Below are 7,245 nucleotides of genomic sequence, written 5' to 3' on the forward strand. Positions count from 1 at the left end.
TGAATTAGTTAATATTTTATCGATGACGATGATTTGATAGTATTATCAAGAACGAAAGCCCCAAGGCAGTGAGTTTAATATTGTTCTATAGAAGATACACTCAAAGCCTTGACGTCATTCCAGTGCTGTAGTTCGAAAGCAAATACAAAAAAAAGAAATTTTCTCCTCCGATCAGCAGCTTCTTACGCCAAATTAAGGCCTATAGAACTATAAGAAAAGCACTAACCCTAACGTGAATGCGTGCTTGCTCGAACCACATGAGATGAAGATCGCGCACCAGCAGCCCGCATGCAGGTGCGTAATACGCACAAGTTGCTTGTGCTTCATTTGCAGCCTCCTGTTCCAGACTGCAACTTATCTCATATTAGTGACACGAAATTACTTTGTCACTGCCGCTAGATTGAGCGACAGCATTATCATACTTTAGTGGAGCCGCGTGGAGTGGGCTCTGTCACGTCAACCTCGTCTCCTGGGACGATGAGTTCACCGGAGTATGTAGCAGGTCTTTCACGCGGCCTTTTCGCATGCCTCGAGTTTCGCCAACCGTGGGAATAAACAACTACCGCATTTTTCAACTTGAGAACCGAGACGTTTCCCAAATTTTATTTAGGGTGAAAAGGCTGGTACAGGTTTCAAACCGTCGCTCACGTTCGGCCAATAAGTAAGGCCGCTCAACCTGAATCTCAACAATCTCCAACGGCTTGCATATGTCGATAAAATGTATGAGCATGGCTTGCCAACTCGAAAGGCTGCGAAGAATGTCTCTCATCTCTAACCATTAGGTTCCTGATAGTCACACAAGTGCAGAGGCACGAAGCAGGATAGGGTTTCTTTTTGTTGGCCTTATGGGAAATACAACGGTCGCCGAGCTATTCATGGAAATCACGTGTCGTACTTCAAGATAAGTTCTAATGCTGCCACAAACATTGACCGAGACATGGGCGGGTTCGCTTCATTTCCTTCGAAGTTCAAGTGTCTATGTTTTGTCGATCAATGCAGAGCAAGTTCGCGACGCATTCGCTTTTTCGTCGCCTGCTGCGAGAGCGCTGTATACTCAGGACTAAGTATCGTGAAAATATACACGACGAAAGCAAGTACAGTGCCTAGATCCAAGCGCGAAAATGACAGACGAGCTCCCGCTAAAGAAGCTGAAACAGCCAAAAACTCTTGGTGGCGTCGACGCGGGCGGCAGTGCGCTATACGATCGCAGGCAAGAAGACAGGCAAAGAAAACGGCGAAAAGCCAAAAAACGTGCTGCCGGTGGGTTGTCCGCTACGCAGAGGCCGGCCGCGCCGAGCAAGCTGCGACTCATTAACTGCCGCCTTGTCGCCGAGCAGTCAACAGCGACGCTGTAGACAGCCAGCGCGAGGAGGCCCGGACGTTGCGACCCTGAAGTTCTGTGCAGGCCCAACAAGGTCTGTCGAGAGAACAAGGCAGAGAGATTTGCCATCCTGGACGAACTACGCGCTACTTCAGCGCAGCGTTAGGAAGGCCTATAGCTCTACAGCACCTTCTTCCTGTCGCAGCGGATTTGCCGGATAAACCCTAGCGCTTTTCTGTATGAAAATAGATTTCGAAGTGCTAACCCGGATGCTTACTATTGAGACGCGCCACAGGCTGGCGTAGCCTTGAGAACACATAGGTTGAACTAGACGCAGCTGTGACAGGTGATGTACGCAACTATATAGGTGCTACGCGTCGCGCAGCACCGCGCTACCACCCGCATCCGGCCCCAGTTCACGTCGGCTACGGTCGACGACAGGCGAGCGCGTACTCGAACGCTTCTTCGAGACCCAATATCAGTTGCCACCCCCTTCTCCAACGCTCAGAACCTCGCTCGTGTCGGCCCCGTCCCTTCCTACGGGTGTACTCTGCGTCGCAAAATACCGTGCAGTTTAGCAGAGGCTACAGTTCTCTCACTTTATAGGGGTTCAAATCCATAAAAGTTTGAGTCGGTTGGTTGTTCTTGAGTTCAAACATGCGCCCCTACTTGACTGGCGTGCCTACTCAATCGATGTTTGGTGCAAGAAGCTCTGAGCGGCTAGCTTTGCACCATTTCTGCGAACCGAAGTGTAATTTGCTTCATTCCTTCAGCTTCTACTGCTCTCGCTTTGACATCGGTGCTCCGCCAACGCAGCACGAAACAGCTACCGAGGCGGGGACGCTGTGCCCTCGGCGCACTCAGTTTGCTCCCTGCTTTCCTGCTCCTTGTCGACTTCCGTTGACAAACGCTCCGTGGTGGCTTCGTTGAACAGGCGCGGTGTGCTTGGCTGGGCACGGATTACGTGTGTACGCGTACGCCTTTCGTCAGCGCGGTGAAGAAATTGGCAATTCATGCGCGCCGACAAAGCGCTGTCACAGATAAGGAAGCTTAGAGGGTTCAGGCTGTTGCTGTCGATCTTTCTGAAGTTTCCCAACTTCTAGTTGATTTGTGAAAGAATGAGCCAACCAAACATCCCTTTTCTTTTAAGGCGAAAGCCTTCGGTGTCTTTGTTGGCGGTACCCTTAGCTGTGACCTTGGCCTAACTTCTCTGTGACGAAAAATGCCCGATGCCGCAATAGGTAAATTCACGACAACAAATGCTCGAATTGACGTCACATTTCTCAGGGAGGTTCTGTAAACGAAGTAAATTAGTGGGTTGTGTGCAACATTTGCTGCATTTCGGTCTGGGTGGGAATCGAGTCCAGGCCTCCGGGGTGCGAGATGAGCATGCTTCCCTGAAGAAACGGCTGCTCCACGGTTCTGGAAACGTGTGCCTAGTGCGTGCCTGATTGCACACCTCACGTGGTCACAGAGACGCGCTCGTGCCAGTGCTCGCGCGTTCGTCTTCTTCCACAGCTGGTTCTGACGCCACTCATCATCGGTGAGTTCCGTCGTGCGCTCCGATGGACAGTTGCCAAAGTTCTCCATAGACGTATCTTAATCGTGACAAAAAGTAGGCCACTAGTGCAATCAGGTCTTCGCCTTAACGTTTTACAAACGCGTAACACTTCCTTTATTTTTACAGCGAAGCTCCATATGGCTAGGTTCCGGGAAAAAAATGCGTGTGTCTGTGGAGCCGTGCAGATCGAGAATTTCTCTCCGTACGTGGGCCGATCCCGAAGGTAGTTGAATGCCGGGCCGACCCACGATGGAGGTGAAGCAGGCTTTAAGAACTCCGCCAACTAGGAAAAATAAGTCTAATATCTTAGGTCCAAATACAAGCCGTATCATATATTAAGGTGATAAGAACCGGTACTACACTGTATGCTATACGCCATGTCTGCGTTCGCGCCGCCCTCTCTTTGTAGGCGTTTGCGTATCCCCTTCCTCTCCTTCCGCTCTCCCGTGGCGGTGTTCCCGTAAGCGTGCTATCCACCAGGACCGCGAGGCGAAAATAAATGCGAACAGTCCATGTGGCCCCGATGTCGTAAACTTGGAACGTTTCACCAGAGCAACCACCAGGTTTCAAAGGGAGTTTGTGTGGAATCAGTTTTACGTGGCCTGTGTTGTGTGTGACCGCTTGTGATTTTCTAGTAACCTCAAAACCATTACTGCACTGCGGGACGTCGACCAACGCACGATCGCCTTGGCTGCGATGAAGCAGTGTGTGCCCTCGGAGTGCGCTGAGGTGCGCGTCTGTTCTACGTGCCGGGATTAGTTAGTAAAAGGTGTCGTGCGGCGTTTTGCAACAATACTTGACTATGTATACCCTCTCGGTGGCTTATCATCTTCTGAGGCTCATCATTGTGGAGAAGCAACTAGTCGCGTCTCGGTTTCCATTTATCTGCACACGGCGTTTCACACGCACGACAATAGACAGTTCGCCATTAAGGGACCGACATACACAGCTCCGCTGGTCATTCACCTTCACAGAGAGGAATGGCACTGATTTTTTTTATTTAAGAATTCCGTTACGCTACTGTTAGAGTCCTCGCAATCTTGGTTGTTCTCAGCATCAAAGACGACAATCTGCTGAATGATGCTCCTCTCAGAAAATTCGGGGCTCATCTCGGCACGCTAGCGAATATAAGCAGGTGACCGAACAGTAAGGTTCCCGGGCCCAAATCTCACTTTTTTTTTTGGGGTATGGACTGCAGCAAAACAGATTGTCAGCCGTATTTATTAAAATGTGTAAGCATTTCTGTGCCGACCCAACGAGGAAGCCTGTCTATCCATCCCGTAAGACGAATCGCTATAAACAAAATAATGCATAAGAAAAATTCGAAAGGAATAGCGTTGTCGGTGGTAAGTCTGGCACCTACGACCCCACGTTCAGAAGCCGAGTGTCTAACCCACTGGCTAAACAGTCACTTCTTTTTTTGTTATTACCTAAGAATATGGGTAGTTCCATGCGAAAATTAGTTACATTACATTTCGACATGCATCAAAAACAAATGCACACACGCTATACTCCAATGAAAGTTCGAAATTTGGCCAAACAAACACAAGCGTTTAGATGCGAAATCCACCCTGGAACGGGATGAAAAGTTCCAACGATACTACTGTTACGGTTAGCGTGTAAAACCCCGGGCAAAAAGGATGCTCTACCACCATGCCTCATCGAAACAAAGGATGGATTTGCCATGGTTGTCTCGAGTGGATGACCAGTCTGGCAGGGCCCCGCAGTGCTTACAGGCCCCTTCGTGTGTGTGAATGCCTAGGCGAAACAAACAATTGATTCCTAATTCGCTATGGTTGTCTCGAGTGGATGCCGGTCTGGCGGACACCCCGCAGTGTTCACAGGCCCCTTTGTGTGTGTGCGTGAAAACCCTTTCCGCGAACCAGACAGGACCCCTAGCTGCCGCCAGCGGAGGCACGCTCGTGAAGACGTCAACTGCGACAATGGATCAGCCGCCTATCCACAACCAGACGCCCTTTCCATGAACTGTCAGGTTCTACAGGAGAACTTCCGCGAACCAACGTCGCCTAGAAGAAAGGATAAGCGCCTACAATCCCGGACCTGCTGGTTGTGACCTGCGGAGGCGGGCTCGTGAAAGGTCGCCGGGTGAGTGGGTGCCGCTGCCAAGCACCGTGGAACTCAGTGCATATCACATGACGTTGGCGTGAGCAAGATCCCACCTACGACTTTAGTAGGCCTATTTAAAGGGTCCCGCAATGTACTCTTTCACTTCATTCTCTTCTTCTCATCTTTCACCAGCCATTGAATAAACCGTGCAAGTTTCGCACTAGAAATCATCTCGTCCTTGCCTGGTCGCCATAGCCTACCGGACGCCTGCAGCCCGCCGACAACGCCAGGCTACCCAATGGTAACGTCGGTCGAGCTTCGAAAAACAGGCGTCGTAACACCTGGTCGGCAGCGGTGAGGTGCGCTACCCTGGAGAACGCAACACTACGCGATTGAGCAGCCTCTTCTCAAAAGACAGACCTTGTCAAGCGATGTGGCTCGGCATGTGTCGATCATGCGGCTTCTCCATAATGAATAGAGTCCTAATAACATAAGCATATCATATCGCGTATTACTGATTATCTTTTTTAAAGGACGGAATGGCATACCGTAATATGTGAGAGGGAGGTCTTTTTAGATAGGTCTTCGCGAAATGTCCCAAAAATTAAATGCGTCACAACAAAGAATAGAGCAATGTTCTATTGTCTTGGGTTGATTGCAAAGTTTACAATTTGTATTCCAGGGTTCCTTTCTCATGAAGCCATGTTTCAAGTGGCAAGGTGGAAGCGTGCAGCTTAAAGAAAAAATGTTTTTGCTGCAGCGTAATTTCTACGCACACAGGAAAGAACATCTTGACCTAATAGAGACATACGGCTTGCGATACATAGGTTCAGGGAAAAGGTTACGTACAAGTGCTATGTTTAGCGACGTTCAATCAACGCTAAACAAATATTCTAGAGTGAATCTGGCTTTTTAAACTGAAAAACACCCGCGCTTCCAATAGGTGAATATATCTGAACCCAATAAATGTGTTGTGCCTCCAGTACAAAACAATGTCACAGGAGAACAGTTTCTGTGAAGGCTTTGTTGAAAGATTTGGTGATGATGGAATAAAAGTCATCTCTAGGAACCCATAAATAGCTGTCCTGTAGCAGTGTTAACATAAGGAAAATTATGATTTTGCGAAAATTTAATGCCAAACATGCCACGTTCCCGGTGCATTTCGGTGGTCGCGGGATGCGCCCTCCGTTGGGACGTTCCTTCACCGACCAAATGCCAGCGATCTCTGAGGGCTCATGTGCTTCACGTCGTACAACACGGACAGATAAGCAGTGAATGAGTTGATAAAGAGTGATGAGGGGTTATATGTGTCTCATCACGATTGATAATGGTTCGACGCAGATGGATAAGGTGCTAAAGAGCGATAAGGACTTAAATTGGTCGCATCAATTATGATATGGTTAATAAGCACCGATAAGGGCTGATAAGGGTCGGATCACGTCTTAAAGGTTTATAGACCGATAAGAGTTGACAGAGTCGGATTATGTCCGATGAGGTTGATAAGGACAGATAAGGGTTCATAAGAATCGTGTCGATTGCGATAAGTTTGATGCCGACCGATAAGGGTTGATAAGGCTCTGGTCCACTAAGTTGATAGCAACCGATGAGAGTCGCATCTAGTCTGATAATGTTGATAACGACCAATAAGGGTTGATATAGGTTTATACTGGTCGGTTCAAGTTTCATAACATTGATAACGACACCGGGCTGCGGGGAGATGAGCAAATGGCACAATGCTTACGCATACTTAGACAACTTCCAAAGGAGTTTCAGCGTGAATTTTTATTTTATTTTCCTATTCATTCGTGTTGTAATACAGACAGGTGGACTGCCCTCCGGACGCCTGGCTCTTGCTTTCAAATTTTGTTGGTAGAAAGCACACGCTCTCATTCTGCGAGAAAGAGTGGTCATTGGTGACACTTCGGCAAAGTAGGTAAATCAAACATATGCGCTGACGCAGTGCCTTCAGCTATCGCGAACTATAGTTAAAATGAAAGCGCACTGAGCTGAACTACCATATTACTCTTAAAAAAAAGCTTTTCACAGTTTGCTGCTGATGCTCTTTCTTCTGCGTCGCCCTGTCCCATAGTTACACTGCAGTTAGGTGAAAGTGCTGACCGCACGGAAGCAGAAGTCGATACAAATTTAAATTATGGTTACCCTCAGCATTCCAGATTATAGTGGCGTGAAACCCTACGTAGTAAAATTTCCCACCCGTGAAATTTTCCCCCAGTTGTCTTAGAATAACACCGATTAATTCTCCCCGCGTCAAAGTACAGCTAGTCTTTGCCCTAGG

The 7,245-nt window shown here is 48.4% G+C and overlaps 1 pseudogene; it reads right to left on the minus strand.

Annotated features, from left to right (window-relative positions):
• Nucleotides 1-3,083: 3,083 nt before the first annotated feature.
• On the minus strand, nucleotides 3,084-3,263 carry LOC126541056 (U2 spliceosomal RNA; annotated as a pseudogene).
• Nucleotides 3,264-7,245: the final 3,982 nt, after the last annotated feature.

Source organism: Dermacentor andersoni, chromosome 2 (assembly GCF_023375885.2).
Source record: "Dermacentor andersoni chromosome 2, qqDerAnde1_hic_scaffold, whole genome shotgun sequence".
NCBI classification, from domain to species: Eukaryota; Metazoa; Arthropoda; class Arachnida; order Ixodida; family Ixodidae; genus Dermacentor; species Dermacentor andersoni.